Consider the following 25,679-nt stretch of genomic DNA (forward strand, 5'->3'; position numbering starts at 1 on the left):
CTTCCATCTAGCATCAAAAGTTTCTATTAACATGAAAAAAATAATAAAGCGAAAAGTATTGTAAGGGTAAAAAAATGATGAAAACCTGTTATATTTTCACTGATGCATTTAAAAGGCAAGATTTGATCTCACGAGCTCTTAACTATCACTCTACAAACTACGCTAAGAGTTTTACTGTAGTCAGAATGGCATTGTAACAATCTATGGTCATACTCCACCTGAGAACCTGTTATACAGTATATTGTGTTTGTGTTATAATATTCACTGTTTAGCCTAAACACTCTGAATGATCTGTCTGTTTTAAATCTCGTATGTTAATTATTTTCTCGGAAGATTTTAGTGATTAATAGTTGTGTTCCTCATTATAATTACCAAAAGAATATACGCAATCTTTTGAACAAAGTCTGGCTGTCCTGAGTACTCACAGAAATACCCGATTCAAACTTAGTCTCTCAGACGCCGGCCACTTTCATTTTTATCAAGTGTACCCAACCATTGGAAAGAAGGAAAAATTCACAGCATAACTTAGAATTTAATACTCATTGGCCTCAACTAATCACGGACCAAAATAAAGTACAATGAAAAGCAGTTCCGACATGATTCAGAGCAGTGGTTCCCAGAGTGTGCTCCACGGATCCCTGGGGATCCGCCAACACTTAGGAGATCTATGGTTGGTAATATATATTTTGAAATAAATAACATATATTTATTTATTTACGAGAACTTCCTCAAATTAGAGGCTGCCACTAGGCAAAGCATACAAAACAAAACAAAAAAATAGATGATGAAAGATAACAAAGAAAAATGACAAACAAGAAACAAACAAACAATGGCAGTTAACAGAATAAGAAAATTTACAAACAAGTAAAGAAGCAATGAAAGCTAATAATAAAAAGAAAAATGATAATGGTGTGTCAATTGTTTCAGTACACTGAATTAGAGTCCATATAGGTGGTTCTATAAGAGTTTGACTGACTCTTTAATTATGAGGAGGGCCAGTTCATCTAGAAAATATTTGTGCAGCCCTAGGGTCTTACAGAACTGAGAAGAGAAGTTAGGTATCGTTCCTCTTGCTCCAAACATCAATCCCGCAACACTGATATCGTGAAGTTGGTATTTATCTTTATAATATGGGATGGTTGGAACGTAGATTGCTCGTTTCTCCTCGTGTACGTCTTCAGGCTGTCCTTTATATATTTCAAACCTGGTGGTGGGCTCAATGATCATACCCTGAGACAGGGATTCACTAATGACGATTATGTCAAAGCGTCTGTTACTGCCATTGTCAGCAGTTCTGTGGACTTATGCATAGGAGGTGTATTTTAATTTTCTAAGGGCATCAGCCAATTTAGTTCTAATTGCTACTGTTTTTCTCGATGCGATTGTACAATACTGTATTCGACTGTATTATACTTACTGCAGATCACTGTAAGTTCTACATACTTCATAACAAGAAGATCTATAAAATAAAAATTTTACCTTGAGGGATAATATGGAGAAATATCTCCAACAAGTGAGCACATAACCATTTCTCCAATTTCTTTTAAAAATAAAGGACTTCGTTTATCTTCCTTGACAGTGACTGATGCTCTTCTTCCCGATTTGTTTAGTTTAAATTTCGGTTTTTGCTGCAAGAAATCGCCATAATATATTATTACAATATTCTGATCACTTTATAAATGCTTCAAACAAACAGATGCACAAGCAAACATACTTTCACTGGATCTTTCTTTCTATGTGATTTTCTCTTTCTGTCTGCTTTAGCTTCACATTGTGACTGTGAATTGGTATCCTCTTCTGCTTCTGTGTTCTCCTTGAAAACAGAGAGAAACCAAACCAAAATATACTTTATACACATTTTCTCATTAAGACAGCCAATAATTTCTTCCAATAATATTTTTACATACTAGCTATATCTTGGGCAAGATGGGGAAACAGTATTGTTAATGGCTTAATGGCTAATTACAGGTTCATTTTCTCATTAAATGCTGGTCTAGAAAAATTAACTACTAGCGTCAAGTGTAAGCCATTTCCATGATCTGATGCATACGGTTACCAACCCTCCTTATTTCCCGGTATCTCACGTATTTAGACCTAATTTTTAACAGTCTTCTGACTTCCATATTTTTCTTTATTCTTGCATATTGTAAAATTCTATTTGAAATATATAATATTTTCGTGATTGATCGTGATTCATATGACGAATTCTGTTGTTCCAGAGAAGAACTGAAATGTGCAATCTCTGTAGAAGGCAGTAACGCGCATTTTCCCACCTTCTTCAAACGAAATATCTTCATATGCTACAAGAAATCGCCACAATAAATTATTACAATATTCTGATAACTTTATAAATGCTTCAAACAAACAGATGCACAAGCAAACATACTTTCACTGGATCTTTCCTTCTATGTGCTTTTCTCTTCCTGTCTGCTTTAGTCTCACACTTAGGACATTGTGAACTGGAATCTGACTGTGAATTGGTATCCGACTGTGAACTCGACTCCTCTTCTGCTTCTGTTTTCTCCTTGAAAACAGAGAGAAACCAAACCAAAATTTACTTTATACACATTTTCTCATTAAGACAGCCAATAATTTCTTCCAATAATATTTTTACATACTAGCTATATCTTGGGCAAGATGGGGAAACAGTAATGTTAATGGCTTAATGGCTAATTACAGGTCCATTTTCTCATTAAATGCTGGTCTAGAAAAATTAACTACTAGCGTCAAGTGTAAGCCATTTCCATGATCTGATGCATAGGGGTTACCAACCCTCCTTATTTCCCGGTATCTCACGTATTTAGACCTAATTTTTAACAGTCTTCTGACTTCCATATTTTTCTTTATTCTTGCATATTGTAAAATTCTATTTGAAATATATAATATTTTCGTGATTGATCGTGATTCATATGACGAATTCTGTTCCAGAGAAGAACTGAAATGTGCAATCTCTGTAGAATGTAGTAACGCGCATTTTCCCACCTTCTTCAAACGAAATATCTTCATATGCTACAAGAAATCGCCACAATAAATTATTACAATATTCTGATAACTTTATAAATGCTTCAAACAAACAGATGCACAAGCAAACATACTTTCACTGGATCTTTCCTTCTATGTGCTTTTCTCTTCCTGTCTGCTTTAGTCTCACACTTAGGACATTGTGAACTGGAATCTGACTGTGAATTGGTATCCGACTGTGAACTCGACTCCTCTTCTGCTTCTGTTTTCTCCTTGAAAACAGAGAGAAACCAAACCAAAATTTACTTTATACACATTTTCTCATTAAGACAGCCAATAATTTCTTCCAATAATATTTTTACATACTAGCTATATCTTGGGCAAGATGGGGAAACAGTAATGTTAATGGCTTAATGGCTAATTACAGGTCCATTTTCTCATTAAATGCTGGTCTAGAAAAATTAACTACTAGCGTCAAGTGTAAGCCATTTCCATGATCTGATGCATACGGTTACCAACCCTCCTTATTTCCCGGTATCTCACGTATTTAGACCTAATTTTTAACAGTCTTCTGACTTCCATATTTTTCTTTATTCTTGCATATTGTAAAATTCTATTTGAAATATATAATATTTTCGTGATTGATCGTGATTCATATGACGAATTCTGTTGTTCCAGAGAAGAACTGAAATGTGCAATCTCTGTAGAAGGCAGTAACGCGCATTTTCCCACCTTCTTCAAACGAAATATCTTCATATGCTACAAGAAATCGCCACAATAAATTATTACAATATTCTGATAACTTTATAAATGCTTCAAACAAACAGATGCACAAGCAAACATACTTTCACTGGATCTTTCCTTCTATGTGCTTTTCTCTTCCTGTCTGCTTTAGTCTCACACTTAGGACATTGTGAACTGGAATCTGACTGTGAATTGGTATCCGACTGTGAACTCGACTCCTCTTCTGCTTCTGTTTTCTCCTTGAAAACAGAGAGAAACCAAACCAAAATTTACTTTATACACATTTTCTCATTAAGACAGCCAATAATTTCTTCCAATAATATTTTTACATACTAGCTATATCTTGGGCAAGATGGGGAAACAGTAATGTTAATGGCTTAATGGCTAATTACAGGTCCATTTTCTCATTAAATGCTGGTCTAGAAAAATTAACTACTAGCGTCAAGTGTAAGCCATTTCCATGATCTGATGCATAGGGGTTACCAACCCTCCTTATTTCCCGGTATCTCACGTATTTAGACCTAATTTTTAACAGTCTTCTGACTTCCATATTTTTCTTTATTCTTGCATATTGTAAAATTCTATTTGAAATATATAATATTTTCGTGATTGATCGTGATTCATATGACGAATTCTGTTCCAGAGAAGAACTGAAATGTGCAATCTCTGTAGAATGTAGTAACGCGCATTTTCCCACCTTCTTCAAACGAAATATCTTCATATGCTACAAGAAATCGCCACAATAAATTATTACAATATTCTGATAACTTTATAAATGCTTCAGACAAACAGATGCACAAGCAAACATACTTTCACTGGATCTTTCCTTCTATGTTTCAATTTACGTGCTTTTCTCTTCCTGCGTGCTTCAGCCTTACACTTAGGAAGATGTGAGGCATCTGCAGGACACTGTGAACTGGACTCGAGAGATGCTTCTTCTGACTGTGAACTGGACTCGAGAGATGCTTCTTCTGACTGTGAACTGGACTCGAGAGATGCTTCTTCTGACTGTGAACTGGACTCGAGAGATGCTTCTTCTGACTGAACTGGACTCGAGAGATGCTTCTTCTGACTGTGAACTGGACTCGAGAGATGCTTCTTCTGACTGTGAACTGGACTCGAGAGATGCTTCTTCTGACTGTGAACTGGACTCGAGAAATGCTTCTTCTGTTTTCTCCTTAAAAACAGAGAGAAACCAAACCAAAATATGTTGTTGTTGTTGTTGTCTAGTGCCTTGCATCTGGCAATGAAGCCATTAGCAGTCGTGCTTTCCAATACTTTTGAACTGTAGTTTCTTCTGATCTTAATGCTTCACAGGTCTTCAAGTGATCTTCATTCATTTCTGCTGGATCGTTACACAGGACACATATGGGTGAAGCTGAGATACCTATTCTGTAGAGATGACTTGCTAGACAGTCATGATTTGTCAATAGTCTGAAGGCTGCAACTGCTGTTTTCCTTGGTCTCTGGGGGATTGTATCTGGGTTGGAAAGTAGTGTAATCCATTTTTTGTCTTTAGCATTTGATTCTATTTCTTGTAGGTATGAATGAGAAAATTTTGTAGTGATCAAGCGTTTTATTGAGGAATATGAGAAATTAAATTTAGACTTTTGTTTTATTGTTGTGCCTTTCTTTGCGAGTGTGTCTGCGGTTTCATTCCCCATGACTCCACAGTGTGCTGGAATCCATTGGAGATGGACAATCTTATTAACTTTTTGGAGTTGTGTTAACATTTTGTAGCATTCTCTTATGTTTGTTGACTTCTTTGTAGCATTTGAACATATTCCCTGAATTGCAGCTTTAGAATCTGAAAGAATTACTGTCTTAAATACTTAAAAGGTCAAAATACAACAGTGTTCATAAGTGAAGATTAAAAATAATGGAGATAATTATTACAGTTGTCTGAACACTATTTACTGATAAAATAAATAAAATAATAAAACTGGTTAGAAACCATACATGTTTCGGGGGCTATGCTCCCCCATCTTCAGTGGTTGTACCACGACTGCAACAAGAGAATGGAATGTATAAAGATCTTGAATATGCTACAAAATTATAAAATTTATAAAATACTAAGTCTGAGACAATATCGTTAAAAAGTAAAATGATCTAATGTATTAAATTGAAATTTCATTATAAACTCAATAAAAAAATAAACTTGAGAATAGTTATTAAATATTATTAAATGATATCTTATAGAAGAAATATATATATAATACAATTCTGATGATACAATATATAAATCTTAAGTAATACTAATGGTGACCCAAGAATAATGTTAAAATGTCATATTATTATAGAATGTCAATGACAAGATGTGAATGTTATTCATTCCAAAATATTTGGAATTAAAGATTAACCATCAATGAAGTTAAAAACTGATGTTAAGAATTTTAAAAAAAGGTTTCAAAAATAGAACTTATGTTCTTATACTATAAATACAATCAGAAATACTTTAGAAGAATGGACACTACTACAATTAGGATGCTGAACTCACCTACAGTGTAGATGTATCTTAAAGAGGACTAACTATGCTAAAGAGCAAGACAAAGAATACGTAACCAATACTACGTTTATCTTTTTTTGTTCGAACCGGAAGTGATGTAGAGGTCAAATAGGATATTATTATCATAAATAGCTTTGTCGTTCAAATTATGAATGTTAATAAGCTTATCTTTATAAATTTCTATTGATTCCAATATATTTAATAATTTGCCTTTTCTGTTGGTGTGTAGAACTTCCATATCGGAATTAATGTTAGTGAAAAAATGTTGACTGTTAAAAATATGTTCACTAAAAGCTGAATGCGAAGCTTCATGAGATGTATTTTTGTGTTCTTTATATCTTATGTTAAAGTTTCGGCCAGTTTGACCTATATATGTTGCTTCGCATTCTGGAAATTGACATTTCAGTTTATATACACCTGAATTATTGAATTTGTCAAAATTTGTAATAGGAAATTTATTAAACAAAATTTTGCCTAAGGAGTTGTTTGTTTTGTACGCTATGTCAAAGTTAAGTTTTTTAAAAATGGAGGCAGTATTATGAACATATGGATTTGTGTAAACAAAGCTTACGTAATCCTTCTTCTCTTTATTATTTGACAAATGGGTGTAATTTTTTAACTGCCTTTTTCGATTGGTTTGATAAATAATTCTATCAACTATTTGCCTATTGTAGCCATTGTCTGAAGCTATAGAATAAATTGTATCTAGTTCCTTGTCATAGTCTGATATGGACATAGGAGTATCCAGCAATCTATTGATTAAGCTATGTAACCCTGCTTTCTTATGTTGAATTGGGTGGTTTGAATGACTGGGGATTAAATGTGTGGTTTGGGTTGGTTTCCTGTATACTTTATAACAAAACTCGTTGTCTTTCCTTTCTATAGTCAAATCAAGGAAATGCAAAGAATTATTAATTTCATCTTCTTTAGTGAATTGGATACTAGGGTGTATAGAGTTTATATTATCTAGTAAATTTTGAGAAGTAATATTTTGGTACATGAGAATAGTGTCATCGACATAACGTCTCCATTTTATGATGTTGTGAGTATTAGAATCGATTAATGTATTTTCTAGGTCGTTAAGAAAAATTTCAGCTAAAATACCTGACAATGGAGAGCCCATGGGAAGACCGTCAGTTTGTTTGTAAAATTTATTGTTAAAGGTAAAGTAATTTCGATCTGTGCAAACTCGAAGTAATGTAATTATTTCATCAATCTCTATTTGACTAATATTTTGTTCTTTTAAATTCTGTTCAATTAACTGGATCGTGTTTCTAATAGGAATATTGGCATACATATTGATGATATCGAAAGAAGCCATTTTACATTTCTCATTAATTTGTAAACATTGTAATGTATCAATTAACTCTTTTGTGTTCTTAATACTGTAATTATTACGAAATTTGTAGTTTTTCTTCAAATAAATTTGCAGAAATTTGGCGGTATTATATGTGGGAGCTGTACGAAAATTGATAACCGGTCTAATGGGGATGTCTGGTTTGTGTATTTTAGGTAACGATCTCATTGAAGGAGCTTTCGGATTCATTGAAACTAAAGAACGTTTTTCTTTATTTGTAACTGTAAATTCTATGGATTTCAGGGTGTCTTTTAACTTCTTTTGATAGTGGGCGGTAGGATCATTTTTTAAGATTTCAAAATTATTATTGGAAATGAAAGATTCTGTTTTTTCAACGTATTGGGATTTGTCTAATATTACAGTTGCATTTCCTTTGTCCGCTTTAGTGATAATCAAATCATTTTCTGTAATTTTATTACGTAAATTCTGCATTGTTTGTTTATTTGCTTGATTGAAAGTTCTGTTTTGTCTTATGTTGAATCGTATTTTATTAATTCTAGCTGCTACTTATGGCGTAATATGTTTTTTTGAGTATCACTTATGTTTTGCAAGGCTATTTCCGAATCTAGAACTAGCTGTTGAATCGAGTTAGTGTGATTTACATCCAAATTGTACATTAGATCATTTTACTTTTTAACGATATTGTCTCAGACTTAGTATTTTATAAATTTTATAATTTTGCAGCATACTCAAGATCTTTATACATTCCATTCTCTTGTTGCAGTACCACTGAAGATGGGGGAGCATAGCCCCCGAAACATGTATGGTTTCTAACCAGTTTTATTATTTTATTTATTTTATCAATAAATAGTGTTCAGACAACTGTAATAATTATCTCCATTATTTTTAATTACTGTCTTGTTATATTTATTTAAGGGAAGATTTAATAATTGTCGGAGAGCAATGTGTATAGCCTCTATTTCACCATCATAATTTGTTGTGTCTCTGCCAACAGAATGATAAAAGGAAATATGTGTACATGTAACTCCAGCTCCAGTAAGGTTTTCTGTGGTGGATCCATCAGTATATATGTGTAGCCATTCTTCTGTAGGGTATCTAGTATTGATCGTTTCCAGTGCTAGAAGTTTTTGTATTTCTTTTGGTGTGTCTGATTTACTTATTTCCTCTGTTAATTCCAAACTGAAGGTAGGTTGCAATAATTCCAATGGATTTTCTCTTATGAGTAAATTTTCTCTGGTGTTAGAAATGTTCAATTTGAATTTAATCTGTGTTACCTTTTCTAGGAAACTACTATGAGTTTCAAGGATTGAAAAAGGGAGGTTCTTTTCTGTCCATTTAGAGTTTGGCAGTCGTAACATTTTCTCATGTTGGAGCAGTGCTTGTTCTTCTGTTTTTGTTGTTATTGATGGGATCCAAACCAAAATATACTTTATACACATTTTCTCATTAAGACAGCCAATAATTTTTAACAATAATATTTTTACATACTAGCTATATCTTGGCAAGGTGGGGAAACAGTAATGTTAATGGCTTAATGGTTAATTTCACGTTCATTTTCTCATTAAAGGCTGGTCTAGAAGAATTAACTACTGGCATAAAGTGTAAGCCATTTCCATGATTTGATCCATACAGTTGCCAACCCTTCTGTATTTCCCCAGAGCTCACGTATTTAGACCTAATTTTTAACACTCTCCCGACTCCCATATTTTTCTTCTTTATTTTCGCATATTGTAAAAATCAATTTCAAATATATAATTTTTCCGTGATTGAACGTGATTTATATGATGAATTCTGTTGTTCCAGAGATGCACTGAAATGTGCAATCTCTGTAGAAAGTAATGCTTGCCAGAAATGGTTTCAGGGCTCAATAGTTTAAAATCAATCAATATTAGAATTAGAAATTTAGAAAAAGAAAAACTATTGAGTTGTGTTGTAAGCATACCAGGCAGCAAAGCTCATGCAGACAGTTTTTTCTCTTATGAAGAGATGTTCGAAACAGGAACACAACACATCTAATCAAATCAGATCCGCAAATCACAATCAACTGCAACTACTCATGTAGGGAATTCTTACAATTTGTTTGAAACTTTTACACGAGGTAAAATGTCTCAAAATGCAGTACTCTTAATTTAAGCCTAAGTGCAGAATAATCATTTTTGCAGACGACTATTGTAAAATCTAAGATCTATAAAACATATAGCTGTCGATTTAGTCAATTAATCGAACTGATAAACAGAAAAATTGTAAAATTCAATTAACTCAACATAATACCGGTATGTGTTGTTTTAATCAATTAATAGAACTGATTAAAAATATCGTGAAGATTCTGTTTTGAATGACATTGTGGTTTAGAGTTACAAGTTTATACTTAGAAGTAACCAATAAATGAAATAACACAATTAATTAATGAAACTGTTTCCTTTTGATATATAACAATACTAATGTGTGCAACAACGTACATTTTAATTCAATTTCAAAGAATCCTAAAATAAGCATAATTAATAAAAGTAATAAGAAAATGGTCTTAAATAGAATATCTATAAGGATAAGAAAAACGAAAATTATCAAGTTTGGCTTATAGAGATTGCATTTACCTTTCTCCTTCCCTGTAGAGACAATAGATTGGTTACTGTTATTAAGCTTTATAGATTTGGAAGTATTTTCTTAGTGATGATTATGAACCACAAATCTATATTTTATACAGAGAGACTGCCAAATAATCTTGTTCTTCTATTGATCTAAAAACAACTGTGGCCCGGCGTAATTCAGTCAGCTAAGTTAGGCGCTTGCCTACCAATGTGGATTTGTGCTCGGGCATGGGTTCGATTCCCGCTTGGGCTGATCACCTGGTTGGATTTTTTCCGAGTTTTTCCCCAACCATAAGACAAATGTCCGGTAATCTATGGCGAATCCTCAGTCTCATCTCACCAAAACTGTAGTATCCTTCCTCAAAAAATTTTATATAAAAGTGGGTACTGTTGAGTATTGTAGACAATGATTTAACCTTTCTACAATGGGGAATCAAAAACGCTTACAGAAATGGAGAAATTATCAACCTAATATAGTGGACCATGTTTTGTAGAATTCCTTCAGAAAAGAAAGAGAAGAAATGAAATAAAAGTAAATCAGCAGAAGAGACATGAAAAGAGAAAATGGAAAAGAATGGAAAGGAAAGAAAAAGGAGGGAAAAGGAAAGAAAAGAATAGAAGAGGAGAAGATAGGAAATGGAAGAAAAAGAAAGCAAAGGAAAAGAAAAGAAAGAGGAGAGGCAGAAGGGGAACTAGGGAGGGGAGGGGTGAGGAAGTGAGAGGAGAGGAAAAGAAAGAAAAGAGGGTGGGAAGGAGAGGAAAGGAAAAATTAGAAGAGTGGAGAGTTGAGGGGGAGGGAGGGGAGAGAAGCAGTGGTCAAGTAAACGAGTTCTCCTGTTGATTTTCTCTTTCAATTTTAATTCTCTTTTTTCCTCGTTTTCTTTCTTTCTGCTCCTTCTTTATTCAAATAACTATAAAGTGAGGGGAGAGTACATGAGAGGAAAGTATAGGAAGATGAGAGAAGATCAAAGGAGATAGATACAAGAAAGAGAAGACATGGCAGGGAATGGGAATGATGGGAAGATATGGGAGGATTAATAAAGACAGCTTACCTGACTTATCCAAATTCGTTATGTCAGATGTGCTGGGGAGTGACGAGTCTGCTACTATCTGCTGTGCTGGATCTTGAACTGCGTCTCCAAATTCCAGATCTGTGGCAAACACAATTTCTGTACATCATCTGAAAATTCTTATATACTTATACTTTCATATGCGTCACTATTTCTTCATCCCCAAAACCGAAGAAAGAACACGCACATGTATATACATGCTCGCATTTCTAGAAATATCACTTGAAACTTCTAGGCACAAAAAAAAACGTTTGCTTGACCGCATTATTAAACTAATTTACACGCTTATTTTGTATGTGACTTTAAGAAATTATATGGTAATGATAACTGTTAGAAATAAAAGTTAATACAGTCTTTAATTCTTATAAGAATGTAGAAATATTCCTTCATTCATATGCTGCATTGAACTACTATCTTGTTCCAAAAATGCAGCTCTGCGACCCTCAACAACTGCGTCTCCAAATTCTAGACCTATGGTAAACACAATTTCTGAATATCACTTGAAAATTCTTATGTACTTATACTTTCATATGCCTCACTATTTCTTTATCCCCAAAACCGAAGAAAGAACAAACACGTGTATATACATGCTCGTAATTCTAGAAATATAACTTAAAAAACTTATAGGCACAAAAAAATGTTTGCTTGACCACATTATTAGACTAATTTACACACTTATTTTGTACGTGACTTTGAGAAGTTACATCATCATCATCATCATCATCATCATCATCATCATCATCATCATCATCATCATCATCATATCCGTCACGTATTAGACCCTACAGGATCTGTTATGGTCTCATGCCAGCGCTTTCGTGGTCTTCCCAATTTCCTCTTTCCTCTTGGTACATAAGTAAGAATCTGTTTAGGCCATCTAGTGCGATCCATCCTTTCGACATGTTTTTTTTCCACTGAAGTCGATATTGTTGAACAAAATTAACTATAGGATCCATTTTGAGTTCCTGCAATATGTCCACATTTTTACGGTGTTCCAGCAAAGAGCATCCCGCTGTTCGTCTCATGAACCTCATTTCAGCTGTCGCCAGCCTTTGCTCATCAGCTTTTCTGATTGTCCATGCCTCGCTACCGTAGGTGAGGACTGGTCGAGCTAGTGTTTTATATACCTTTAGCCTTGTAAGTTTCTGAACATGGGATGATTTGAAGACGGTGTTAATTACGCCAATGATTTTTATAAATTTAGATATTTTGTTCGACATATCTTCATCAGTGATGTAAGAGAGGTTATAACCTAAATAGTTAAAGGAATTAACACATTCAATTAAAGTATTATTTATCATGATCTTACTTGGAATTGGATTCTCTCCCGAGAATAGAAGTTATATGATAGTGATAACTGTTATAAATAAAAGTAATAGTCTTTAATTCTTATAAGAATGTTGTTGTTTTCTAATGCCAGGCGTTTGACAATAAAGTCATCTGACCTCTTGCACTCCAATATTTTTCAAAGATATTATCATGGCCAGCCACTGAAGCACAGATTTTGAGGTCTTATAAGAATGTAGAAATATTCCTTCATTCATATGCGAAAAATAGACGTATATTACATAAGCTGAATGGACTTATAAAAGGCTTGATCAAAAAGTACACGACAATATACCAGAAAAAAAAAGTTTCTATTTAGTTCTAAACCTAGCCCCTAGAACGTTTTCCCGAAGGAACATTGCTGTTCCAGCAGGATAATCATCCCGTGCACTATGCCACAAGCATTCAAAGATGGTTTCAAAGGAGACCCAAGACCGAAATCATTAATTGGCCTCTGAAGTCATCCGATTTGAATGTCATCGAAAATTTATGGGTGGAATTAAAAAAGAGAAGGATAGCCACCTATGCTCACCAACGCCCTCGAAATCGAGACGAACTGTGGGATCAAGTTGTTGACACCTGGGAAGATCTCACTGGGGATTAGAACTTATTCCACAATCTCGTGACATCCATGGCGGACCGACTTAGAGCTGTAATAGAAGCTGATGGCATGTAGACAAGATTTTAAGTTAACAGGTCTCTTTTTGTTTCTTATGATTTTTGTTTGAGGAAGAATACTTTTAACTTCTAAGTAAGATTTATTTTTTGACGAGGTTCAGCCCACTTGTAAGACCCAGAAATCGGGCATAAATTATTCATATTTTTCGACAAATTAGACAGTCGAGGAACTCTGAAGAAATTAATTACACCTCCATTAAAAAAAAAGTTTTACCTGGCATCAAACACGAGACGTTTCGGTTAAGCAGTGGAACCGACACGCTACTATATGAGCTACCGACACAAGACAGTGACAGCAGCAGTCTAGAATGTAGATCCCATAGCAGGCATTTGCCATTCGGTACAGAGAAGCAATGATATTTTGTGACCTGAGCTATGTTGTTAAATCGTGGCCTTAAATGGCTGTCTTTTTCGTGATCCTTATTCTGGTCCTTGTCCTTGATGTCATCCTTACAACAATTCTTGTTGTATTGGTCATAGTACGTATCGTTACATCGATATCTAGTGAACCGCGCTGTAGAACTTTAACTTCCGACGACCAAGAGTCATCTCATTCCTTTTAAGGTTAACTGTACATTTAATACATATTTCTTTTTTCACTAAATTTTTTTCCTCACATAAAGGACGCACCCTAGTTTTTTTCTTATAAAAATCGAAAAATGGAAGTGCGTATATTACGCGGGTAAATACGATAATACATGCAATTATGTGTTGTATAAGAACAGGAAACAGGCAACAGCAGTAGTATAATTAAGGTAGCAGTATGGTAGTAGTAACAGTAGTAGTAGGGAAGAAGGTACAGTTTCGGCTGAGACATAATTGGAGAGATGATGTAATGGAAGCTACGAAAGCTTCAAGAAGACTACTTAGATCAGGCTTGCAAAACTGGGCGACAATTGTGGTGTTACGTCACACATCGGAATACGTCACTCACCCCTTCCTTCCACCTCCGCATCATTAACTTGGTATGGGAGGGAATTTGTATTCAATGTCTGTGTTAAGTGATTGCGTACAGGCTACAGATACGTCATTCAACACTGGTGGACTGTGGACGGGGAACCAACGCCTTCCCCATGCTTTCCACCCCTCTCTCGCCAGTACTGTATCCCTGGCTTAGACAGAATGAAATAGAACTTGGGGACGGAGCTTTTTATACAGCTTCATACATAGTTTCCATTGTTAACTGAAAATGCAAGGTTATGCTAAGGCACAGGGCTACGTAACAAAATTTCCATTCATTCAAAGCAGGGCAATAGGATGATAACATACAATCTAATGAATAAAACATATTTCAATAAAGAGAATTGTTGTAATAGCTGTTTTCAATTTACTTAATAATGGAACACCTACCTCTAGTTTCTCATTTACCAATGCAACTTTGGTAACTTGAAGTGCTCCAGATTTTAAGTGGCACATTTCTGTATCTAAAGAAAACATTGGTGATTTGTGAGATACTTCGTGGTAGTACTCCTTTGTAAGGACATAATCCTTGTACTTGTCAACACAGCAGGGGAGTCAACATACGAAGTGAAGTATTATTATCACATACATGCTAAAGAAAATTACTTCTTAAGATTAATATAGCAGAATTGTTATTTTGACTCGTGGTTGTTCAGGAGACATATTAGGAAGCTCGAACTTATATATTCATTCTTCTCGAAATAAACCACAACAGGTATTCATGTGAATGTTCGAAGACCTTTACAGGCTTATGCAGGCATTCATATATGCTTTCCAACTAGACTGAGAAGTCCAAACTAAATGTAACTGTTTTGAATGTGCATTAACCTGGCGCTGGTCACTATGAGTATCAAATTCACTGATCCTTCATCTAATGATCGCTATTTACTTCATTGCAATACTAGTGCAGTTTAGAAATTATAGGCACGATAAAAGTGACCTGAAAATGTTTGTCAATCTTCGGGATGGCACCCTACTAGTGAACCGAACTTACAGACGTATTCACGTCAAAAAAATGTTAAGACCAAAATGTTAATTAGTAATCATATAACACATACTTGCTTTGATACTCACTTCCCAAGATGATTGCCTTTAGAAGGCAAAGGAAAATTTAGTTCTGCCATTTCTGATGGTGAAAGAATTAATTGTTTTCGGGAAAATTTAATAGGTACAGGATTATTTGATGAGGCTTCAGAAACAGGAAAAATGGCACGAAACTGTTTTAAAGAATCTTCCTTTTCCTTCATTTCCATATCTAACCCTCCAAACTCTGAAAAAGAAGGAAAAAATATAATAATATGATACTGGTGCGTGTACATTATTACATCATGCAGAGATAACCACATTATAATTAATAGTTTATAAAATTTAAGGAAATTTTAATTACCAGGACTTATACAAGCCAAAAATTTAACGTCTGGAACAAAAATCACTCAATCTTAATTTAAGCAAGCTAATGCTGAATAGCATTCTGGAACTTTTTAAAAGTGAGAAGTAGGATATACAAAACTATTAATGTATTTTATGTTCAATGCAGTCACATTTCTAGGAAATTGGCATCTTAAAATTCTAAGGTTCTATATAAAGTTTTGAAACCATTCGTTAAATTATAAAAATACTGTCTCAACAATAACTCAAATAAAACTTACCTTAATATTATATCTATTATCATTATCATCATTTTTAATCAAGTTCTCAAAAAATAAGCTCATATTTAAATTAATAATAAATTAAAGAATGAAAGGGTTTCTGTGATACCAAAAATTTACAAGTCTGAAATATATTACTGTAATTATCCGCACAATAGATGCACTTTTCTTTTTCGATTTTACAACATTTTCCTTTATGCGAGGAAAAAATTTTAGTAAAAAAAACACGTATTAAAGGTGCACCAGCTCGAATGCTGAAATAATCGATAAAAAATAAGCTCATTTTTTAATTAATAATAAATTAAACAATGAAAGGGTTTCTGTGATACTCAAAATTTTACAAGTCTGAAATATATTACTGTAATTATCCGCATAATAGACGCACTTTTCTTCTTCGATTTTATAACAAAAAACTAGAGTGCGTCCTTTATGCGAGGAAAAAGTTTTAGTGAAAAAGAAACACGTATTAAAGGTGCACCAGCTCGAATGCTGAAATAATCAATAGAATATGTAACGTTATATGTTGTTGTTGTTGTTTAGTCAACTGTCTGAAGACAGGTCTGAACCTCACAAGTGACACCAATAAGGCACCACTTATGAGGCAACTAGGCCAGGAGATTATTTCGTAGGATGGCCAGTTCCTTTCTTCCTCCATTGCATACATTGCAGATTAGCTACATATTACACTAATCAGACTTCTGATGCATACAAACAATTGTTCTTCCTCTGACACATAGCATCAAGTGAGGTGTACTGCCTGATAATTGGAGCTAGGATTCGTATGCAGTAAAAGCTAATATTTTTTATTAGGTATAGTTTATAAACATGCAAGCCATGCCCCCCACTCCTTATACTTGCCATTCTCGTCATTCAGTACTTCTATTGGTTAGCGCTAAGGGTCTTTAATCCTCTTAACCACCACTTACAAAACAGCGGTGGGTTTAAAAGCTGCATTGTCTAGTCCTTGTGACTTTTCTTGCATTTCGAATCTTTCAATCAGGCTTAAAATCTTCTTAACCGGCATCACATCAACTCAACTATACTCGGCGTCATTTTTAATTCTTACTACATATAAATCCTAGCTCTATAATGTTAATATATGTACATATCAGCCAGAACCTCAATCAGAGGTGAATGATATATGGGCCTCAACTAATTTATATATCGATTGCATTGCACCAAGACAATCGATAGTTAGCAGCAGTTGTAAAAAACAGATAACGTGTAACAATGAATACAGCGACAATAAGACAAGACACTTTATTGTTATTATTAACACTAGACTTACCTCATTGAGGTTCAGCATCACTGTTATCATTTGTCACAGATTCATATTCCTCTATGTGTCTATTATGCGGGGATTTTTTTTATTTTAACGCGAAAAATTGGTGTGCGTCCATTACACGGGTAAATATGATATATTCAGATATTTGACGCAAAAGCCATAAATTAAAATACAACCTTTTATCATAAGGTATGAGATAATTGAACAATTTTAATAAAACTAGAATTTCATCAGCAACTGTTTCTTTTAAACAATGTCGCTTTCTACAGCCTCCAATTTGATTGAAATAAAAACTTTCTGATATTGTGCCAACGTGGACAGTTCAATTACATATTTTCTGATATCTCAGCACCTGCAAGACAGAATTCATTAACCCAAAGACAGAACAATAGCTGGAGATGGTGAACAGCAGAGATGAATTTTGACAATAACAAATTAAATTGGTAGTCTATTCTAGATATCTCTTATTCAAGGTTTTTTATGTGCCATAAATCCCGTCATAAATTCTGAAGAAATAAATTGCAATTTTATCTGTCAAGTAGATGAAATTGTTAATATTCTTATAGGAAACAACGATTATTCGTCCTTTATAAATAATTCACATAAACCTGGTACATTTTTTAAACTTAATTACGTTACTGTTCAGCAGGTTTACACTACTATTCTGAAGCTTAGAAACAATTCTTGTCCAGATGTTTATGGTATAAGTCCAAAAATTAACAAAACTGCTGCTAATTTTACCTGTGAACTATTAATTCATATTTTCAACACTTGTATTGATAAATGCACCTTTCCAGACATCTTTAAATATTCCAAAGTTATTCCGATCCATAAAAAGGTAATCAGTTACATTATTCAAATTATAGACCAATTAATATAATACCTACACTTTCGAAGGTATTAGAAATTTTATTACATAATCAAATTACAGATTACTTTGAATACAATCGTCTATTTGTTAATCAGTATAGTTTTATATCCTTCCACAATACAATTGAAGCCATAGTTAAATTAGTGGAGAAGGGTTTTAGTGTTTTAGAAACCCCAGGTTAATGTTAGGCCATTTTTACGATTTTACCAAAGCTTTTGATACCATTTCTCACGATATACTCGTACAAAAACTGAAATTTTATGGTTTTAATAATTCTAGTACTATGTTTTTAAATTCTTATTTAACAGGCAGACACCAATCTGTTTACTGTAATGGTGCAATGTCTCAATTTAAACCTGTCAAGTTTGGTGTCCCACAGGGTTCCGTTCTTGGTCCCGTGCTCTTCATTATATATATATATATATATATATTAACGACCTCCCAGTCAGCATTGTGGATGACTGCCTTGACACTTTCATGTTTGCTGATGATTTGGCACTTGGAATTTCTCAGGATAATGATGTTTTGATGAAAAGACAGCCTGACAACATATCGTTCAGGATAAAGGACTGGTGTGATGCCAATAAACTTAGCATCAACTCTAATAAGACTGTAGATATTAAATTTTCTTTTAACAGAAATATTACTGACTTGTCTTCCACAGTTAATTCCTAGGCATTCACCTCGAAGTCGGTCTGGGCTGGAGTACACACATAGAATATCTTGTTAATAAAATTAATAAAGGAATTTTCATGTTACGAATCCTCAGACAAACATTATGTTATAATTCTTTACTTACGGTTTATTATGCCCATATTTACAGTCACTTAAGTTACGGGACGCTTTTGTGGGGTAACCATACTTCGGTTTCTAAATTGTTTATTCTTCAAAAGAGAGCAGTGAGAATTATTTGTGATGTCTCTTCTAGAACTCATTGTAAACCACTTTTTGTACAACTAGGAATACTTACGTTGCCGTCAATGTTTTCTCGATTGCCTTCTGTGTGTTAAGCGTAATGTGCATAATCTTGCTACTTGTTCATCTATTCATAACTATTCTACCCGTTCCAGACTTGACATATATTTCACCAAGTACAAATATAGCACTACAAGCAATAGTTTTATTTCCATATCTTATAAACTTTATAACTCTTTACCATTGCATATCTCTTTCTAGGTCTTCCCAGCGATCTTCTTCCTCTAGGCATGTACTGTAGAGCAGCTTTTGTTATGCGTGTTTCAGGCATTCGGTCTACATGTTGTATCCAGTTAGTTCTGTAATTGTTAATCGTCTGGATTAAACTTTCCATTTTTAGCTCCTTCCTTATATCTTCATTTCTCTTCTTATATATCAAGGTGTAACCTACCACATATCTTAAGAACTTCATTTCGCTAGCTACAATTCTACATTCTTGATCTTTTCTTAATGTCCAACTCTCAATGCCATAAAGGAATGCTGGTAGAACCATAACTTTGTAAAATTTTAATAAAGTTTCCTTCCTCACTGTTCTGCCCAATGTTCGTCGTATAGTTCCGCAAAAATGATTAAAAACATTGATTTAGTTTCAATCTCTGAGTTTGCCTTATAAGTCACATTGCAGCCTAAGCATTTGAATGTATTTACTTGTTGTACAATTATATTATTTAATTCAATTTTCACCCGTAATGGTTGTGATCCCACAAATGCCATAGTTTTTGTTTTTTTCTGCTGAGATTTTCATATTAAAATCAATGGCTACTTTATTCAATCTGAAAATTGCTTTCTGTAGTTCATTTTCACTGCCACTAATTATCACTTGATCGTCTGCATAAAATAATGTTGTAAAATTTAGCTTATTAATGGTAAAATGTTCAATCTTCGTCATCCATATTTGTATGACTTCGTCCATATATATATTAAACATAGTGGGTGAGAGGGGACACCCTTGTCGCACTCCCTGATTTATTTCTACCATTTCGCTTGTACTGTTCGGTATTTTAATCATTATTTTATTGTTTTTGTAAAGGCTCTGTATAGCACTAATTAGTTGAGATGGGATTCCACGATTCATCAGTACGTTCCATAGTATGTTACGATCAACTCTATCAAAAGCCTTTTCGTAGTCTATAAAGGCAAAATATGTAGGAAGATTGAATTCTTGTCACTTTTCAATTAGTTGTGTGATGATAAATATACAATCTGCACATGACCTCCCTTTCCTGAATCCATGTTGATTCTCCGAAATTAGTGATTCTACAATTGGTTTTACACGTTTTGTTATTATTCTAGCATAAATCTTATAACAGGAACATAAAGGCTTATCCCTCGATAGTTATTACAGTTAACTCTGTCTCCCTTTTTATAAATAGGACATACTTGTGCTATATTCCATTCTTCTGGTACAAATCCTGTTGTCCAACACATATTCAACAGCTCAAGAATTCTGGTTTTAACAGTATTAGGAGCATATTTGATCAATTCTGTGTTTATCCTATCAACTCCAGGAGTTTTCTTATTTTTACAATGTACCAGTGCTTCATCCATCTCTTCTTCAGTAATTGGATCTACATTGGGATCTGCATTTACCGTAACTTGTGTATCATTGTCATTAGTCCAGAGACTTTCATAATATTGTAGCCATGCCTTTTCTGTTACTGAATTTATTTGTAAGATATCTTTATCCTCCCTATTTAAATATCTCATGATTTTGTATGCTCTATCTTGTCTTCCTTGGATGTCATGTTCTAATTCACTCACATATTTCTCCCAACTATTTCTTTTAATCTGTCTTACTTTCCTTTTCACTATGGCAGATTTTCTTTTGTAGTCTATTTTCCTATCTTGGTCATTTGGTGAATCCATTAATTTCAAATATGCTTGTTTCTTTTCTTTTACTGCTTCTGCGATATCTTCATTCCATATTCGTAACCCTTTAGTATTGTATTTTTTACTTCTCACTCCAAGTGCTTCTGTTGCAGCTTTTATTATTGCATCTTTTATATTTGTCCACTCTAAATTTATATTATTACTTTTGGGTTGTTCATTAATATATGTCTGTAATCTAGTTTGATATAGTCGACAGATGCTTTCTTCCTTTAGCAGATGTACTTTAAACAACATGGGAATATCTGTGGCTTTCAATTTTTTAGGATTCTTTTTCCATTTTCAAAGATTGATATTTTGGAACTACTAGGAAATGGTCTGTTGAGATATCAGGTCCTCTAAAAACTCTAGTATCTCGTATCATTGGCCAAGTTTTCTTGTTTGCTATTACATAATCTATTATTGATGACGATCCCCTTGCTGACCAAGTATACTTATGTATTGTTTTATGTCTGAAGAATGTGTTCGTTACACGTAGTTCATTGTGAAGTGCAAACATTTTTAATTTCAATCCGTTATTATTTAATACAGCTTCTCCTTCTGTCCCAATTATGTTTTTTTCAGGGATGTTGCCCACTCTCGCATTTAGGTCTCCTGCAACTATTATATAGTCGTTTTTATTTGTTTTGTCTAGCGTTTCTTGTAACGTTTCATAGAATTCTTCAGAATCCTCGTTTCTGCCTTCTTCTGGGGCGTATACACCTAGAATTGTCATATATCCTCTTTGAATTTTTAGTCTAATCATAATGATCCGTTCATTTATGAAAGTATACGAGTGGATCTTTCCTTTGAGGCATTTCTTAATAAAGATTGCAACACCAGCAGAAGCTCTTTTTTCTTGTGGAACTCCATTATATATCATATAATAATCCTTTAGATTTGCAGAGCCTTTCATTTTCTTCTTTGTTTCTGATATTATTGCCACGTCAATATTCTGATCATAAAGTTCTTTTTCCAGTTCTATTTCTTTGTGTATTATACCACGTGCGTTCCATGTAGCCAGTTTAAAAATTCTTTCAATTCCAAATCGTTTATTCCTTTTCTGAGCCGTAGTCGTCATAGAATGAGCTGTCCGGTGAGTATCTGTTTGGAGAATCTGAGTAATATTGGTGTCCCCCGGAGAGGTTACCAACCTCTTGCAGAGTAAGATCATAATGGGGCTGCCATCTTTGAGCTAATGATCATTGCTCCTCTGTGTACTAACCCCTACAGAGAGGGTTGCTTCTTCCGCTCTTTAAGCCGGGATGATTCCTTCCGGTGTCATGCCGCCTTGCAGACCGTTGAAGTCTTCACATGTAACCCTGTGCAGGGGGACTCGTTATACCCCGATTCACCGGGTCCTTGGCAGGACTTAGTCACCATTCGGTGTCCACCACCCCCGACTAGGACGCGCCTGCCAAGAATTATCCATATGTAGTCAGTTATGACATGAGAGTCTACCCTGGTTACCGAGGACCGGGTTAGTAGCCTTGTATGATTCCAAGGTCTATTAGTAATAATATAACAAATATTTCCTTTGATACTCACTTTGACCTTAATTTCCCTTTTAATGGTAGAGGGTAATTTTCTTCAAGGAGTTGCATGGGTGTCATAATGAGTTGGGTTCTGGGAAAGGAATCTGATTCAGGTGTTATAACATGAATGTCAGTCTGACATGAGGGTTCACGCACAGGGAATATTCCCTGGAACACTTTCAATGAGTTTTCTCTCTCCCTCTTACTCATTTCGAAACTAAACTCTGGAAAAGAAGGAAAAAATATAATATACTGGTGCGTGAAAATTATAACATCATGCACAGGTAACCACATTATAATTAACAGTTCATAAAACTTAAGGAATCCGCAGTATCGAATCCCTACTGCCATTAAATCCCACTGCTTCTTTCATTTTTCGAACCAATTTTAATGCAGTAGGATATTCACCATTCTTATACATGTCAAATATTGTTGTACGCAGTACATGTTTATCGAAGTTATCCAAGTCCGTGACTGGTTTCTTTCTCTTAGGATTTTTCTCTGGCGATTTGAACACTGCATTATTTTTATTTCCGTAGCTTGTTATTCTTTGCACTATTCGTAAACCGATACCACATGCTTCTGCTGTCTTCTTTTGAGGTGTGGCAACGTCGCATTCCTTACATTCACCACATCTCGCCGTCTGCTGCTCGATGCTTACGAAGTACAAATACACTTTAAACACTATTTCTTTCGCCTGCCGATGTAATACTTGCCGTTTTTCTCTTCCTGGATCCATGTTTCTATAGTACACACACAAATAATAATCTAAATTTGTTTATCGTAATACTTTCAATAAAACTCTTAAAACATCCACTCGTGAACCGCACACTCAATCGTCTGTTACTGAAATGATTCTATTGGCTCAACAGAAAACACGTCATACCACAAAGCGCGCGAATGCTATCGCGCAACCGTCTTCACGCCGCCTTCCCGGCTGCGTTCCACTCTAGTACGCATGTTCAAGACAGAAATTTAATTCTCGTTGATGTGTCAACAGAGTGACGAGTGCAATGATCATAATACACAACTTAGGGCAAGTTTGATCACAGAATACTTACTGAATCATCTATCCTCTGTGCTTATCTTATGCACTTTGACTTTAGTTTTGCACCATTCCATATTATGTTCACTTTGTTCCACTTGATGTGTCATTCATTGGTTTCAGCAGAAAAGTGGAAAAAAAAAAAAAAAAAAAAAAAAAAAAAAAAAAAAAAAAAAAAAAACAGATTTATACGACCTTTTCTATGACAGATATAAACGAGGACAACAAAGACTTGTAAAATACCACAGCCCCTCACGTGTGATAAGATCTGATAGCTCTAGTGATAAATCACGTAAACGTCTTTGTGTTTTCCGAGAAGTGCTGAAATCTTTTATGTAGGTAGGTTAGGTTAGTTCGGGTTAGTTTATATTATGTTAAGTTAGGTTAGTTCATATTAGGTTAGTAATTATTTTTATTTTTTATTTTAGTAGGTTATTTTACGACGCTTTATCAACATCTAAGGTTATTTAACGTCTGAAAAAGATGAAGGTGATAATGCCGGTGAAATGAGTCCAGGGTCCAACACCGAAAGTTACCCAGCATTTGCTCATATTGGGTTGAGGGAAAACCCCGGAAAAAACCTCAACCAGGTAACTTGCCCTGACCGGGAATCGAACCCGGGCCACCTGGTTTCACGGCCAGACGCGCTGACCGTTACTCCACAGGTGTGGACGGGTTAGTAATTATCAATAAGATGGGTCCTAGTTTCCAAAGAGTTAACATTTCTTTTATAAGGGATTTATACGGTTTTTTCAACTTGTTTTGTGGTCATTTTGGCAATGATATGGTTCTGTTAAAATATACATATACTGTTGAATATGTGAATTGAAAGGTGGAAATAATTAGTGCAATAAAATTGTTAGTAACGTTTGTGTCCCTAATTTTTACTTACGAAAGTTGGCAAGCCTATGTATAATAGACTACATCTATGTGGAATTATTATGAGTAAATATTACTTTACTCCAAGAAAAAAAATAACAAACAGTATCCGTGAAAAGGTTTCTTGTTGGACAGTGACTGTTATAGTCAGGTTCCAATCCAAGTAGACTCCGGCCGCTGGCCGGAGCATGAGGTGGCCGCTAAATAAAGAGAGAATTTGTATTGTCCTTATGGAAAATCCAACTGGTTCCAAAGAAAATTGGCCTTTTGGCCAGGTGGCCGTTCAAATGAAGTGACTGCAAAGGCAGGTTTCACTGTATATCTTTACGTACAAATGAACGTGCTTAATAAAAACTTATCTTATTTTACATTACATTTGTTTCGCTAAATTAACTGAAATGAATTACTACGTAATTATTAGATACAAGAAAGTGTCCATCATATGAATGGAAGTGTAGAAATGGATGCTGCATTAAGAAACAGGTTGTATGTAATGGGATTGAAAACTGTGGAGATGAATCGGATGAAAAGAAATGTCCACTACGTTGAAGATGTCTGAATACTGGTAGTTGTTCATTTGTTAATCTTGTTTATTATTTCAAGGAGGAACCATGTTGTTTTAAGTATAAGAGAAATGATCAATTAAGTATGTTGTTCTTTTCAATTCTCCTATTGTTAATTTTATTGTCTCCCCGTCATTCAAATGATGTCATTACAGCAATCCTTTCTTACTTCTAAAATCATCACAATGTCATATATGTCTTCGTCCTCAATAAGAAATTACTTACAATGTACATAATAAATTATTTTTTGTTACTTATTCCAATCTAAATTTCCACCAGATTTTAACATAATTTCATTTGTTTAAAAAGTGGAAATGTGCAATTTTTCATGTATCAGTATTTTACTAACAGTATTTGTTTTGAAACAGAGTATATACCTAAACTTTGGTGAAAGCATCTATTTCGTTGTTAAAATGAATGATTTGCCAATTTAGCATAAATAAAACTTTTTTAAAGTATGAATTGAATTTTTATTGTGGAATTAAATGTAGCGTTTGAATTTATTTCAATGTAATTTGCACACTTTGTCTTCACTGATGAAGTATTACGTACGAACGTTTGGTATATAAACTTCAGTATATGTCTTAGTTGTGAAAAGTTTGTGTTTATGAAGAAGAGAGTATTATGATAAAAAAAAAATGAGACTGACTTTCTTATAGATTGATTTTCGCATAATAGAGCAGAAATTGAATTCTTTATAATCAGTACACAAGATGTGCAATTCAAACAGTTAACAGTACCATTGGGATAGCCGGACACCAGATCACTTTTATTTATCTCCTACATCATTGCTATCTGCATACCTAATACCCTCTCCCCTCCCTACAAACTGCTGTCCACATTTCACATCCCTGCAGACA

At 34.3% G+C, this 25,679-nt stretch overlaps 1 protein-coding gene and 1 long non-coding RNA gene across 2 annotated transcripts in view; both read right to left on the bottom strand.

Annotated features, from left to right (window-relative positions):
* The window catches only part of LOC138713959 (uncharacterized), a 144,081-nt gene extending 129,401 nt beyond the window's left edge, over positions 1-14,680 (bottom strand). The window contains exons 1-2 of the mRNA XM_069846539.1: positions 14,542-14,680; positions 11,170-11,268 (exon numbers count right to left, since the gene is read on the bottom strand). The gene's annotated coding sequence lies outside the window, so the exon portion shown is untranslated. The remainder of the gene's footprint in view (positions 1-11,169; positions 11,269-14,541) is intronic.
* Positions 1-25,679, bottom strand: part of LOC138713208 (uncharacterized) — a 169,039-nt gene that overhangs the window by 132,066 nt on the left and 11,294 nt on the right. The window contains exon 2 of the long non-coding RNA XR_011335797.1: positions 15,226-15,421. This is a non-coding gene — a long non-coding RNA (uncharacterized lncRNA). The remainder of the gene's footprint in view (positions 1-15,225; positions 15,422-25,679) is intronic.

This window comes from Periplaneta americana, chromosome 14 (assembly GCF_040183065.1).
Source record: "Periplaneta americana isolate PAMFEO1 chromosome 14, P.americana_PAMFEO1_priV1, whole genome shotgun sequence".
Classification (NCBI taxonomy): Eukaryota; Metazoa; Arthropoda; class Insecta; order Blattodea; family Blattidae; genus Periplaneta; species Periplaneta americana.